Genomic DNA, 16,332 nt, shown 5'->3' on the forward strand with positions numbered 1-16,332 from the left:
TTTATGTGGGTACTGAAGAATTGAATATAGGCCTGAGGCTTTACAAACAAGTGCCTTTATCCTGCTGAGTCATCTCTCCAGACTCTGATTTACTATTCTTAAGCTCTTTTGTCTCAGTTCCTCTTCTTTCTGCACTATTTTGTAGTGCGTTCCAGAGCAGAAATGAACAAAAACCTACCCAAATAAAATTTAAAAGGAGTGTCTTTATTCAGTCAGCTGGCATTTATCTCTCCACAGTTGGATGCTGAGAGGAGAACAGCAACAGCTTATCTCTACAATAAAGTTTTTAAAGGCAAAAACCGCATTCCTGACCTTCACTATTCAGTCATCTCCCCTTTCCCCTTACAATTTTGTAAGAGCAAGCAATAATGATTTATAAAAGCAGCATTTGGAAGTTAGCGCAGAGCAAGCATCAGGTAAAAGTGAGACCAAACACCAGATGTTGGTATGCAGCATGTTCCTGGTACCAGGTTGCCTTGAATTTAGAGTACGACTAACACCAGGCAACTTTACTGGAATCATGCCCTCAGGCTTGTAGCTACTGTTCTGTGTTAATCTTTATTATTCTATAGCGCCTGGAGAATGGCAATATAGCTTCCGTTAGGTCTGTTGAGGATGTTTCAATTTGGTGTGTGTGCTACACAAAGAAAGTGGCAGCTCTTATGTCTCTGGCTTGCTGACTCACTTTTTTCCTTTCTTTCTTTCTTTCTTTCTTTCTTTCTTTCTTTCTTTCTTTCTTTCTTTCTTTCTTTCTTTCTTTCTCCCTCTATCTCTCTCTCTCTCTCTTGCTCTTTCTTTATTTGAAAATTCATTGTATGTTGTTTGTATTTAATACTCTATATGATATTTGGCAGTTAGCAACTGCCAAATCCTATCTTCCCAATAAGTAGGCAGTTGCAATCAATTTTTGAACACTTATAATGTAACTGAGAATGATCTCTACCCATTTATTTTAAACCATACTTCAAATAATCTTGTTCCCTGCAGGGGACAGTTTATTGTCAAATGTAGACTAAGTAGGGGGTGTTTATGATTTTGAACATGTTTCTATCATGGATCTCCCCCCTGCTGTCTTTCTGACAGTCTCAGTTGTTAGTCGTGTCCTTCTTGTGCTGAAAATAAACCCTGCAATGTATAAAGACTGTGCAGTCTTGGCAGCCCACTGAGGAGTCAGAATTATTTTAGCTATAGCTCCAGATTTCTCATAGTAAAAGAAGCATTTCACAAAATTTTCAGACTGGACCAATGTTACAAAAACACTGTAGTCTGTCATTGGAAATGACAAGTTCTCATAAAATCTGGCCTACATTTTCACTAATATGTATCCATTTATAAGATTTATTGCTTGAGATTATATTTCACATGCAATAACTTCATGTGTCCTAGTTATCTTAAATCAAAGTGCATGACATATTGTTATGCCATTCCATAATCAACAAATGGAGGTTTTTGCAGTGGCACCCTAAAGTGATAAGGATAATGAAAGCCATAACTGAAAAGAAGCCCATTTTACATAAATTAGAGCTTAGCTATATATATATCCTTCATATTTTATATAAGATACAATACCATTATGAGTTATGCAGACTATCTCATGTAGTCTGTGTCTGTAGGAAACAGACAGGAGGTGATGATTAACAGTGATACCCTTTCTAAATGATTAACAACATCTTCTTGGTACTGTTGTATCTGGGTACTGTTTATCTTAGCAAATATGTATTCTTACTTTGCGCCAACTGTAACCTGGAAAAATCTTTACTTACTGACCACTTCTCCGTTATCCTTACATCGTACAACAAATACAGCCTCCCCCACTTCCTTTCACTCTCTTTCCACTCTCCATATCCTTCCCTCTTTATATGTTAGCATCATAAACATAAAATACTACCATTATAGATTTTAATAAATCTATTTTATTTTGTATGCAACTGCCTATTTATGATAGATGTATTTTAGTTTAAATTTATATGCTCCTTTGTTTATGATTGTTGATACTTATACTTCTATGAAAATAATCTGTTAATAAAATGGAAAATGAATTGTTTTATGTAGTGATTGTAGTCAGCTTCACATTACTGAGATGAATGAACCTCCAAAGTTTGTGGAAGAAAGGGAGTTTTTTTGAAGCTTACAGATCCCGAAGAATTTACACAATGGCAGAAAAAGCTATTCCCCTTTCATAGATCCACACAGAGAGAAAGAAATGCCACCACTAATACCATGAGTGAACACATTTCAGGAATCCAGGAAGAACTTCATCTGCATTTCTTAGGAGCTTTCCTTAGGCTAGAAATCAGAGCTTATTTATTTACTTATTTATTTATTTATTTATTTATTTATTTATTTATTTATTTATTTTGGTTTTCTAGGTAGGGCAGGGTTTTAATCTAGCCCAGGCTGACCTGGAATTCACTATGTCACTATGTAATCTCAGGTTGCCCTTGAACTCAAGGTGATTCTCCTACCTCTGCTTCTCAAGTGGTGGGATATAAGGTGTGCACCACCGTGCCTGGCTGGAAATCAGATCTGATCCCAAAGACACCTTAGTATTGGACTGGAGGATCAGCCCATGGTGACACTTCCTCTGGCAGGGAGGCTGGAGATCTAATTACAACCTTTAATAAATTTTTGAATTTATTTGGGGACATCCATTGAAACTACCACAGTAGCCACTTACATGCAACATCACTTTCTAATTGAACATTAGCTTGATTACATATTTTCCTAAAGGTATAACCAATTTTATTATATTCTAGTTACATAATAGCTATAATTCCTTATTAAGGAAAACAGAGTGCTATATGTTTGCAATAGGAAACTAGTTAAAATAATGTCTGCTACTGGATTATTATCAGGAATATACTGCTTAGATTGGGCTTGATCAATGTATGCTCTTTTAAAGTTACATGGCCATATTTTGCTTTTATTTTTCAAAGCCAAAAAAGGGGAAATAAAATTATATTTCCCTTTCAGGAAAAACAATGTTTAAATACCTGTTTTGTGTTTTGGGTGTAAGATTGGAAGGACAGAGAGAGAGAGAGAGAGAGAGAGAGTCTATTGTTTACTGAAGATACCACCACATTTTGGAATGAAAGAAATAATATATTTATTTTTTGATCTGGGCAAATGAGCTGTTTTGAAGAAAAATGTAGTAAATTCAATTCAACAAAATGATGTTTATAAGAATAGTTGACCTAAATGTCAATGGATATGTAAGATGATCTGAGATCAGAATTATATTTACCAATTTTCTGTGACAGCATTAGTCAGTGGGTGGTGGTTTGATTCATGTGTTTTCCATAAACTTAGGCCTTCTGAATCCGCAGCTGATGGCAATTTGGAAATTAAAGCCTCATGAAGCCAGTGTATTGTTGAGGGCAGGCTTATGGGTATTATAGCCAGTTTCCTCTTGCCAGTGGTTGCCACACTCTCCTGTTGCTTGCTGTTGTCCACCTGATGTTAAGGAGATGATACCTACCCTCTGCTCATGTCATCATTTTCTCATGCAATCATGGAGCTTTTCCTTGAGTCTATAAGCCAAAATAAACTTTTTTTTTTCCCCCACAAGGTGCTCTTGGTTAACTGATTTCTGCCAGCAATGCAAACCTAACTGCAACAGTAATGTTGGTACCAGAGGAGTGGGATTGCTGCTAGACACTGACTATGTGGATTTAGCCGTTTGGAGTTAATTTTCAAGAGGAATGTAGAAGGACTTGAAACCTAGCCCTAAGAGATGACTTGCAGTGCTGTTAGTACAGCTTAATGGACTATTCTGGTCAGAGTTGAAAGATCTGAATGCAGTAAGAACTATGGATTGTGATATTTGGCTTGTGAGGCTGAAAAAGAGCATAACCTGGACTGGGATAGAAGCAGTTTGTGTGAGGGGCTTACTGTTATGCCTGTGTCCTGAGAATTTGTGCAGGGTTGCACTGTGTAGAAATGGACTGGTGTAAGCAGAGGGATATGGCACAGACAAAATGAAATATTTGGGTGAAACTGCTGCCCATTCAGCTGCATTTGAGAGATTATAACCATTAAGATTTGGCCAGCTGATCTACATTGGAAAGACTGGAAGAAAGCAATATTTTGAAGGGGTCTGAAGGCTGAAGGTGTGTCCTGTTATTCAAAGTCTGCTTTATTCCCCCCTCCCAGATTAACAAGATGGTACCTCACCTGGTATTATGGACTATTACAAATGCAGGAAAGAAAGGTTTATTGAATTTGCAACATGGTCTTGTGTTTTGGAAACAGCCATGGGCAGTGTGAAGCAGGTTTGCTGGATGCTTGCATGCAGACTTGATGGAGCCATGAGGATAGATGGTGGGTTGCAGTGGAGACCCAGTGGAGATGCAGGGACCATGGGATAGCTGCTATGGAGAGCTGCCATCCATGAATGAAGTTCTTCAAGACTGTGAGTAGCTTAGCTGGAGGGGAAGAATTGGAACTACAGAGACTTGTTGCTGGTTAGAATTATTGGACTTGGACACTTGTTACTTAGTAGGGTTGTTGGACTTTGAGCTACACATTTTGATGTTTGCCCTGTTTAAACCTTGTATTGGTTGAATATTTCTTTGCTATGCCCAATGCCATCTTTGGCAGAGTGTGTGTTTATTCTGTGACATTATTGTTTGGGGGGATTTTTGTTTTATATTATGGCTTAGATAAAAGATTTTGGAATATGGGAATGTGTGAAGACCATTAGGATTGATAAAAACTATGGGCTATGACAGACATGCCACTATTGTACTTGTTGGCTTGTTTGGCCTGGCTGATGAAATACAAGGCTTGCAGTGTCTACTCTTGGGTATCTTCACTGTTGATTTCTCTCTCTCCCATTGAACTGCATGCAGTGTGGCTTTTTCCAGCTTTCTATCAACTGGTCTACATGGATTGAGGCTATTTCTTGAATAATAAAAGAAGATAGGAAAACAAAACAATACTCCACAGAGAAGAAAAAAAATGGCTGAAGAGATGGCTTAGAGGTTAAGGTGGTTGCCTGCAAAGCCAAAGGACCCAGGTTAAATTCCACAGGACACAAGTAAGCCACGTGCAAGAACTGGCAGAGGTGTCTGGAGTTCGTTTACAGTGGCTGAAGGCCCTGGAATGCCCATTCTCTCTCTTTCTGCCTCTTCCTCTCACTCTCAAAAAATAAGAGAAAGTAGATAAAAAATAAAAAGGGAAACAACATGACAAATAAAAATCACTAAATTATATATTTAAGACTGTACTTCAAAAATGATTCTATTGTAGACTAAATTTCACATTCTACTAAAAAATGATTTAATTCTCATTTAACACCCAAGAAGTAGGTACTATCCTTAGTTATATTTTGGAGATGGCTATACTGCTTAAATCAAGATCAGCTATATGTCCCTTACTTCATACATGTAGGGATATATAGCTGATCTTGATTTAGTCATTCTCCAGTTTAAATATATATTATAATATCATGTTATAATGTGATAATCCACACATGAATCACATTTTAATTTGTGATTTTTTAAAAAATTTTTGTCCATTTTTATTTATTTATTTGAGAGCAACAGACAGAGAGAAAGAGGCGGATAGAGAGAGAGAGAGAATGAGTGCACCAGTGCCTCCAGCCACTGCAAATGAACTCCAGAAGCATGTGCCCCCTTGTGCATCTGGCTAATGTGGGTTCTGGGGAATCAAGCCTCGAACTGGGGTCCTTTGGCTTCACAGGCAAGCGCTTTACTGCTAAGCCATCTATCCAGCCCCTTAATTTGTGAATTTAAAATAAATTAATAAAACAAACTTTAACATGTATTTTCCATAGACTCAAGTGTTTTATTAAGCTTTTAACTTGAATTTCTAGCCACTTGACTGGAATACATGTCACTAGGGACAAATCTGTATTATAGCCTAAGGGTATCCAGAGAGGTTTTGAGCTCTGGCTGTGCTTGGTTTGGGGTCTGGCTATATGGTGGTGTGTCTCTGCTTGGATTTATAAATGAGTGCATCTTCTTCCACCATTTGATGTAATTTCCTCTGGACCTATACATTTGATATAAATCCTTTCCCTCCATTAACTGTATCTGGTTTGGATGTTCATCCCAGCAATGTGGAGCTGACTACAAGAGAGAGTATGAAGTTAGGGTGCTTTAGATGAGACACAACCATTAAAAAATGTAAAGACATGGGAATAAAAAAAAATCAGTACACACACACACACAAATGGAGTGATTAAATGACATATTTTTTACATTCCAGGTTTTATTGCATTTCTGAAGCTTAGAGTTATAATGTTATAAATAAGTCTGTCAATCAAAAACATGAAAAATATACATTCAGTATGCAGATGAATATGTTCCTTGTAACAATAAAAATTTATGTGATAAAACACTTTAACCATCCCATACTACACCATGAATTGCTTTTCTAAATTAAACTTTTAGTCCCCACAGGTAGAAATGTTAATCTGCATGCATAACTGCAGAGTGTTACATAACAAACTCATCATTACAAATGATCTAAAGACATAATTGGTGACTAAATAAGTTTAAACATCTCGTTACTCCAGGCAGCAGACACCCAAATTTGATGTCTTTTCAAGATTTACATGATCATCCTAACTGACAATTATATATCATGCATGATAGAGTTTAAAAGCAAATTTCCACTTTAGATTCTTTATCTATGTCATCTTTGAAAACTACCAAAAGACCTGTTAAACCCTAGGGGATTTGAGTTATCGGATAAAAATTTTCTTTAAGGGCGCCTTTTAGGATGTAGAATTTTATGGTATCATTTCCATTTGGGCACCCGAGCGACAAGACACTAGAGAGGATATGATGAAGACTTACCTTAAACTTCTACAGCTTCTCCCTCTCTCCCTCTCTCTCCTCTCTAACTCTTTTATCTTAGTTATCTCTTTCTTTCTTTTCTTAGTGGGCACTTACCTATAACTGCAAGTACCAGCATGTGGCTATCATTCACAATAAACTGTTGATCAAAGATACCTAAAAGATTTCCTAAAAGAAAGTCAGATTTCTGTCAGAGTACTTGATGACCCACCAACTGTTAGTGGTCAGAATCTACTGCTGAAGACACATATGCAGTTGACATATAAAATGGAATGACATGGCTGGAAGCTGGAAGAGAGTCACCCCCCCCAGATAGTCAGTGTGTTTAGTGTCAGAAGGTGCTAGATGGGTGACTGGGGAACAATGACCAATATCTGTCCAAGCAACTCATGGTATAACCTATTTAGCAGCAAATAACCTGTCATGATGCTCACAAGAGTGCAATAGTGGCACACAGCCATGGTGGGAAACCAACTGCTCTTGATTTGGCTAACTGATCCCTTCAGTGGAAGGGGACCCATAGCTGGAGCTGGGAAACAAGTCAGAAGCATATCCAAACATGAGCCCACTCTCCATTATCAAGCTACCACCAATAGTGGGCTACAAGAGGGCTTACACCCATTAAATTCTCTATTAAAAAAATAAGGGTCATTCCATTTGTCTGGTGCTAACTTTACTCTGTGTGGGAGAATCTGCTTTTCCAGATAGATGCAGATCTCAAGGAGATAACCACCCCATCATACCTCAAAAGTGCCCCAGCTGAAACTAAGAATAATTGGCAAAACAAGCATGGGTGCTGTTTTCTTGGTGAACTGATTACCAGCACAAGGGTGAAGGAGATCAACATAGAGAACAGTCAACTCCTACCAAATCAGATATCCAGAGACCCAGAGGCCCCCAATACCTCATCACTGAAGCAGACCAAAAATTAACCCAACTTGGCTCAGGGAAATTTGGGAGAAGAGAGGGCAAAAAGAATGTCAGAGCCACACATTGGGTCATGATATGCAGAGACCTTTCTCCTACCCATAACTGTGGGCTAACACCAAAATGCATTCCCCATATACCTCAACAAGGAGAGGCCAGTGGGAGGGGGTAGGACATGATAAGCCTATCAATGGTACCAAATTGACTGTATTCACTGAGTACAAAATTAATTAATTGAAAAAAATTTAAAAAATCTTTTTGTCACTAGTTTTGTATGAAATGAAAGCATGTCTTCCTTTAATTCCACCAATAAGGATAGCATATTCTACTTTTTAAGACTTCTCACATTTTTACAAGTGCTTTGTTCCAAGGTTGTTATTAAATATGAACCCAGCCACCCTTGGGTTACTTTTGAGAAAATTATTTGGCTGATAAATATTTTATCTACTATCTCTCATTTCCATCTCATATCTCTGCCACATATCTTCTGCTTTAAAATTTTAATGACACATGCTGACTTGATGTGAGAAGTCAGGTAGAAAAAGGTATGATAGAATATGTGATGAGAAAAAAAGATGTGATAAGGGACTCCACAAGTTTTGGCCATGTCATTGGAGGTTGAAACATTACTGAGAATGAGGATGAAATTGAAGTGGAATTGAAGATGGAGAAAGAAGTGTAATATCCATTTTACTTTAGCTATTCAATTAGTGCATTAGATTACTATAAGCTATATTTTTGAATTAAAACTGAAAAGACATTAAGAATCAGATCTACCTTTTCAAGTAAGTATCATAAGTTGTGACTTAACTCAAAGTTTGTCTGGATATATATTTTTTTCTTGTGAAAATTACCTTCCTGGGGGCTGGGTTGTTGACTACTTGGTCAATAGTACTTGTTGTATAAGCTTTAGGAACAGGATTTTGTCTCCTTAGAACCCACATAAATCAGATACTTGTATTGCACATATCTGTAATCCCAAACACAACTACAGTAAGGGAAGACAGAGTCAGGAAAATCCCAAAGTTCATGAGCTAGTCTGCCAACTACAGCACCAAACAAGAGAGACTCTGTTTCAAAACAACGTGGAAGGGGAGGAACAACAAACCAAGGTTGTCCTCTGACTTCCACAGATGAACTATGGTATGTGTGTACCCATATGTGCACACATAGGCATGCGCACACACATATTCATACATACACACTAATCTGTCACTCTGTTTAATACTGCTGTTTACACACACACACAAACACACACACACACACACACACACACACACACACACACACACACACTAATGATCGCCCTGTTTAATTCTTGTCTGTTGCCACCCATACATACAAACATTCTCTCTCTCTCTCTCTCTCTCTCTGCCTTATGAATAGGAATTTTCCCTCTAGAGGCAAAGTGATAACCTATTATATTATCCAGTGTTGCAACACAATAATCAATATCTGAGATATCTATATTTTAAAAGGCTATTGTGGCTTACAGTATTTGAGGTATCAATCCACAATTAGTTGTCTATATTGCTTTGGTTCTGAGGCAACACATGGTAGTGAGAGTATAGAGCAAAACAAAACTGCTCAACATATGGACAGGAAGCAAATACAGAAAGGTAAAAACCAGAGGAAAACATCCTTTTTTTTTTTCTTCTGTTTTTTTCCGGGTTTTTTGTTTGTTTGTTTGGTTTGTTTTTGGTTTTTCGAGGTAGGGTCTCACTGTAGCCTAGGCTGATCTGGCCTGGAATTCACTATGTATTCTCAGGTTTGCCTTGAACTCAATGTGATCCTCCTACCTCTGCCTCCAAAGTGCTGGGATTAAAGGCATGAACCACCACACACATCTTGAACAACATCTTTTTAATGGTGTGTCCTAATGATTCAAACACCTAACAATATTCTCCAAATCTTAAATTTTTGACTGCTTTCCCATAGTGCCTAGTTTAAATACAGCCTTTCAATGAATGGGACTTTAGTGTACAATCCTTATCTAAGCTTTCATATTCTGTCCTTGTCCCCAAACATGCTAATTGACCTCACATAATAAAATGCATCATTCTATCACATAAGACACATTCTTAACTGTTTCAACATTGTTAAAAAGTCTAGTTCTGAAGTCTCCTTCAACATCAAGGCAAGCATGGCTCTGAACCCTTGCTAAAAAAAAGTTTTATAAGTTAAACACTTCTAAGACATGATAGTAGGACAGGCTCAGGCTAACCATTCTTATTCCAAAAGGAAAAAAAAAAAGGAGGGATGAAATAAAAATGAGATTGAAACAAAAGAGCGCAAACATTAAGTAGTATAGCATTTGGGGCAACCTGTGATGGATGTGAGTCTCTAAGTGTCTGTCTTGCTCCTAAAGCTTTTCAGGTCTTAGTTCACAAAGCCACCTCATAGAATGACTCTTTCCCTACCTGCAGTTTCCTGACAAATTTCTAGTATCTCTTCCTATCTCACATCTCCTTTGCAGGCTTGGCTTCACTCTCACAGTATCATGAACTACCATGTCTGAGGTTGATTTCTACAGCTCTGACCCTGTTACACACTTCCTTGCCTCCCCATAACTCTTTTAGTTATTCATTTATTTACTTATATTTTTATTATTAATTAGGTTTGGACTTAGTGAATACAGTCAATATGGTGCCATTGTTAGGTTCATCCATGTCCTACCCCTCACCCAGGCCCCACCTTGTTGAGGTATATGGGTCATGAATTGGGGAGTTGCCCACAATTATGGGTAGGATAAATGTCTCTGCATATCATGACACAACATGTGGCTCAGACATGCTTTCTGCCCCCTCTTCCACAAAATTCCCCTGAGGCATGTTGGGTTCATTTTGGGTCTGCTTCAGTGATGAGGTGTTGGGAGCTTGTGTCTCTGGATATCTGATTTGGTAGGAGCTGATTGTTCTCTGTGTTGATCTCCATCACCCTTGTGATGGAACCCAGTTCACCAGGAAAACAGCACCCTTGCTTGATCTTTATTATTATTATTATTAGTTTTGTATTCAGCAAATACAGGCAGTTTGGTACCATTATTAGGCTCATCTGTGGCTTACCCCCTCCCCATTGGCCCCTCCTTGTTGAGGTATATGGGTCGTACATTGTGGGGTTAGTCCACAGTTATTGGTATGATAAATGTCTCTGCATATCATGATCCAACACGTGACTCTGACATTCTTTCCACCCCCTCATCCGCAAAATTTCCCTGAGCCATGTTGGGTTCATTTTTGGTTTGCTTCAGTGATGAGGTGTTGGGGCCTCTGAGGCTCTGGCTTTCAGATTTGGTAGGAGTTGATTTTTCTCTGTGTTGGTCTCCTTCCCCCTTGTGCTGGTATCTGGTTCATCAGGAAAACAGCACCCTTGTTTGTTTAGCCAGTTATCCTTAGTTTCAGCTGGGGCCCTTTTGAGGTATGATTGGGCGGCTCTCTCCTTAGGATCTGCATCTATCTGAAAAAGAGAAGCAGATTCTAAAACGGAGAGTAAGTTAGCACCAGGACAAATGAGATAACCCTTACTTTTTTTTTTATAGAGTTTAATAGGTGTAGGCCTGCTTGTAGCCCACGATTGGTGGTAGCTTGATATTGGAGAGTGGGCTTATGTTTGGATATGGTTCTGACTTGTTTCCCAGCTCCAGCTATGGGTCCCATACCACTGAGTGGATCAGTTAGCCAAAACAAGAGCAGTTGGTTTCCCACCATGGCTGTGTGCCACTATTGTGCTTGTGTGAGTATCATGACAGGTTATTTGCTGCTAAGTAGGTTAGACCATGAATTGCATGGACAGATATTGATCTTTTTCCCCCAGTCACACATGTAGTACCTTCTGGCACTAGATGTGCTGACTGTCTGGGAACTGACTCTCTTCCAGCTTCCAGCCATGCCATTCCAGTTTACCTGTCAACTGCATATGGTGTCTTCAGCAGTAGGGTCTTACCACTGATCTTTGGTGGGTCATCAAGTACTCTGACAGAAATCTGTCTTTCTTTTAGGAAACCTTGTAGGTATCTCTGATCAGAAGCTCATTGTGGATGATAGCCACACAGTGGTACCGGGAGTTATAGGTCAGCAGCCCCAAAGAAAAAATGAAAAAAGATAACTGACATAAAAGAGCTGGAGAGAAGAGAGGGGGGTGGGGAGAGAGAGAGAGGCTGTAGAATATTAAATTCAGTCTTCATCCTACCCTCTCAAGTGTCTTGTGGCTCAGGTGTTCCTTCTACGTGCCTGGTGAAGGCTCAATCATTCGGTCTGCTTTTTAGGATGTAGAATATTATGGTACCATTGTTGTTTGGGTTTAGATTTGTGTCCCTAACCCCCTCCCCTTCCTTCCTACACACCCTATTTTCTAGTCCTTGAGATGCTTGCTGGGTATATTGGCAACTTGGATAGATTCAGGTTAGGTGCTGTAGATGAGTGAGACTATGCAGTGATTATCTTTCTGTAATTGGGTAAGTTCACTGAGAATGATCTGTTCCATGATCAACAATTTTTATTCAAATTTCCTTGTGTCATGCTTTTCTTAGTTCTGTGTAGAATTCCATTGTGTAGATATACCACATCTTAGTTATCCATTCTTCTAGTGATGGGTATCTGGGTTGATTCTAGCAATTAGCTATTATGAATTGAGCCACTATAAACATGTTTGAGCAAATCTCTCTGGATTGAGGTTTAAAAGTTTTAGGGTACATGCCCAATAAGGGAATAACTGTGTCTGTTGGTAATTCTATAATCATATTTTTCAGGAATCTCCATATTGCTTTCCAAAGTGGTTGTACCATCTTACATTTCCACCAACAGTTCCTATTTCTGTACATCCTCAACAGCATTTATTTTCATTTGATTTTTTGATGTTTGCTATCCTTACTGGGGTAAGGTGGAATCTCACAGTTGTTTTAATTTGCATTTTCCTGATGATTAGGGATGATGAACATTTCCTAAGTGTATGTTTGCCATTTTTATTTCTTTCTCTGTGAAATGCCTGTCCAGCTCTTTGGCCCATTTTGTGAGTGAGTTGTTTGACTTTTTATTGTTTTGGTTTTTGAGTTCTCTGTAGATTCTAGAGATTATGCCTCTGTCAGTTTGATATCCAGCAAATATTTTCTCCCCTTCTGGGGTATCTATTGCTATTGCTTATTATATGTTTGTCTGTAAAGAAACTCTTCAGGTTCATGTGATCCTATTGGATAAGCGACTGTTTAAGATTATGTGCTACTGGGGTTTTGTTCAGGAACTGTTTTTCCATTCCTATATAATGGACAGTTCTTCCAGTAGTAGCCGACTTCTGGTCTTATATTGAGGTCTTTGATCCATTTGGACTTGAATGTAGTTCATGGTGAAATGTGTGGATCAAGTTTCAGTTTCCTGCATATGGTTAACCAGTTTGTCCATCAATATTTGTTGACAATCCTGTGTTTTTTCTAGCCTGCCCAAGGTCTCTTGTGGGTGGGGGTTGCAGGGAAATCACCCCTGTGCAGTAAAACAAGTGGAAATATGTTGGCTTGTGTCCCCTTCCTATAGTAAGTGTGGGAGTGTCCTGAAGCTGGGACTGTGGGTATGGTGTTTGCTTGGGGGCTTGGGGGATTGGTGGGCTACCCATGCATGAGGGAATGAGCAATTCCCTTTTTTCCCCTCTTTGCCCTCCCACTGGTGATTTATTAGAGCTTGATCTCCCCTAAAAGACCCAGTGATCCCTTAATGCCTTGCCTTTCTTTCCTGGGGATGTGCTGCACAATTAGGCAGTTGCCCTCTTGTCCAGAAGTCCCTCCCCATAACTCTTATATTCAGTATGTCAACCAAACCGTTAACACCCTGACAATACAAAAGTGAGCTCCTGGCAGAAACTGTACCTAGACCACTTAAACAATGTAGTCAGGAGATTCTGAGTACCTTATTGTTGAGCCAGCACACTTCTGACTTAGGAGACTTTGATACAAAGTTGTTTATCTATATCTCTGAGTCTGTCCTGTCATGGCAGTGATCTTGCTATTCCTATGAAGCCTCCAGAATGGACACATTCTTTATGGTGGTATTACAAGAAAGGCTCTCATTCAGTTTTCACTGTTGTCTTCATTCCCATCTGAAACATCAATATAGCCTGTACTCTTATCAGCATCCTAGTCTTCTAAATTCCAAACATTTACAAGTACTTTCTCCAAAGAAACTTCAAAAGGCTTTTCCTATCAACTCAGTTATAACAACAACTGTCCCACTTGTCTATATAAATTTCCATGTACCAGGCTAGAGAGATGGCATCGTGGTTAAGTGCTTGCCTGTGAAGCCGAAGGACCCTGGTTCGAGGCTCGGTTCCCCAGGTCCCACGTTAGCCAGATGCACAAGGGGGCGCACGTGTCTGGAGTTCATTTTCAGTGGCTGGAAGCCCTGGCGTGCCTATTCTCTCTCCCTCTCTCTCTCTCTCTCTCTCTCTCTCTCTCTCTCTCTCTCTCTCTCTCTCTGTCGCTTTTAAATAAATAAAAATAAACAAAATTTTTAAAAAAAATTCCCCTCACATCAATAGAAAACCAAAATTAAAGATCACCACCATAGACCCTAAAGTATAAAGATATTATGAATGTAAGTACATAATGCCTCATATCTAAGAAAAGATTGCTATCTAAATATATATATACAAATAACAAAAATAATGTATATAAAAATATTTTCATTTCTACACTTTAAATAAAGCATACTGAAATTGAATACATGACTATGATCATGTATAATGTATCAACACTGAGTATGTCATCAATAAATAAACAGATACTTAACAGATAGAAAGCAAAACTTATAAACTAAGAAATTCTTCAGCCAGGTATGGTGACACTCATCTTCAATCCCAACATTTATTTTTTGAAACGTTAAAGTCAGTTTATTAAGTTCAACAATGAAAACTATCAGAAGAATATTCTCCTGAAAAATATGTTTTTCTTAGAAAGAAAAGAAAGGAAAATCAAATCCCTTTCAGCACCAACACAGATGCTACGGTGGTGAAGCCTCTCTGGAAACAGGCCACTCGGTCAGAGTCACTTCCTGGGTCAGCAGGATGGTCGCCTGGGTCATCCTCATCCTCCTCTAGCTCCAAGTCATCCATCTCCTGGAACAAGGACTCATCCACTTCCACATTGTTTCCAGCATCCTCCAAGAAGTGGATGTCAGCTGCGTCAAGGTTATGATCTATTTCAAACAGCTGTTTTCCACTTAATTTATTTTTGCCTGCTTGTTCCTCTGTTTTCACCCATTTCCTTTTTAATTTCTATGAGTTCTGCACCCAATTTGGCCTTCCAACTTAAGAAATTTTCAATTGTAACAGGAGTACCGTGGAATAATTTCTTTTCTGTTTCTTCTGCTTCTTTTTCTTTCTGTTTCTTTTCTTCTTCGCTTCTAGTTTTTATCTGGTCTACAATTTCATTTAATTTTTCTTGCACAGCTGTCACTAGGGTGAAGATCATGTCAAGATTCTCCTCAGACTGCAATGCCATCAACTTCAAAATGTCTGAGACATCATTACCTTCTAGATTTTCCTGGGAGAATATTTCATAAAGGGGAGTTTCATCTGGATATGTCTCACTGTAGGTAAACTTGAGGGTCGTCTGGACAGTTTCTTCATTCTCTCCAGCTTCAGATGTCACTGGGGTGAACCTGGGTGGATTTTCCGTTAATACTGTGAATGAGTCAGGGTAGATGGCCTCCAGAGCCTCGAGCTCATTGCGCTCCTCCTCGCCATATTCTGTCATCGTGGCCTGTGCTGCTGCCCATGGATGGGTGAGACTCCCTGGCCGTGTGCCACATCCGAAACCCGCGCAGACGGCCCCTGGCTGGGCGCAAGCGCAGTCACCACTGGGAAAGATCGCCCTGGCGGAGCAAGGCCCGGCCTGCAGAGCAACAACCCCACGCGGCCCTCTGCCCCCAACATTTTTGAGGCAGAGGTAGGGCAATCGTTGTGAGTTTAAGGCCAGCCTGAGACTACATAGTGATTTCCAGGTCACTCAACTCAATTGTCACCAACTAAGGTGTGAAAAACCTCATCAAACAAATACTGTTTGGAAGACTGGCAATTAGAAAGAACCTTGAAATATGCATTAGCCTATAAAAACCATCATACTCCTTGAATTGGCAATATCCTTCAAGGGAAGTCACTATGTAAGTAAATCTAAAAAAGAAATAAAAAGGACTGAGGGACTGTGAGATGGCTCAGAGATTAAAGGAGCTTGCTTGCAAAGGTTGTTGGCCTGGATTCAATGCTCTAGTTCCAATTTAAAGCTAGATACACAAAGTGGCACATGTGTGAGGAGTCCATTTGTAGTAACAAAATTCACTGACATATCATCTCCCTCTCATTCTCACAAATAAATAAATAAAATACATTTAAAAGATGAATAAAGAAGACAAGCATTACAAAGGGAGACTTGTTTGTGAGGAGACCTAGACAGGAAAATAACATTTAACTAAAAAAATCATATTTCTGTATATAGAAAATATGTCAGTTTAAAAAAGTATCAAAGAAGCATGGGTGGTGGGATAGAACAACATAATGAAATAAAATCATACAAGTGCTGAAGAGATCATGGTAGTTATAATGA

The 16,332-nt window shown here is 39.0% G+C and overlaps 1 pseudogene; it reads right to left on the bottom strand.

Annotated features, from left to right (window-relative positions):
- Positions 1-14,702: 14,702 nt before the first annotated feature.
- LOC101614806 lies at positions 14,703-15,486 on the bottom strand (annotated as a pseudogene).
- Between the last annotated feature and the right edge of the window lie 846 nt (positions 15,487-16,332).

Source organism: Jaculus jaculus, chromosome X (assembly GCF_020740685.1).
Source record: "Jaculus jaculus isolate mJacJac1 chromosome X, mJacJac1.mat.Y.cur, whole genome shotgun sequence".
Lineage (NCBI taxonomy): Eukaryota > Metazoa > Chordata > Mammalia > Rodentia > Dipodidae > Jaculus > Jaculus jaculus.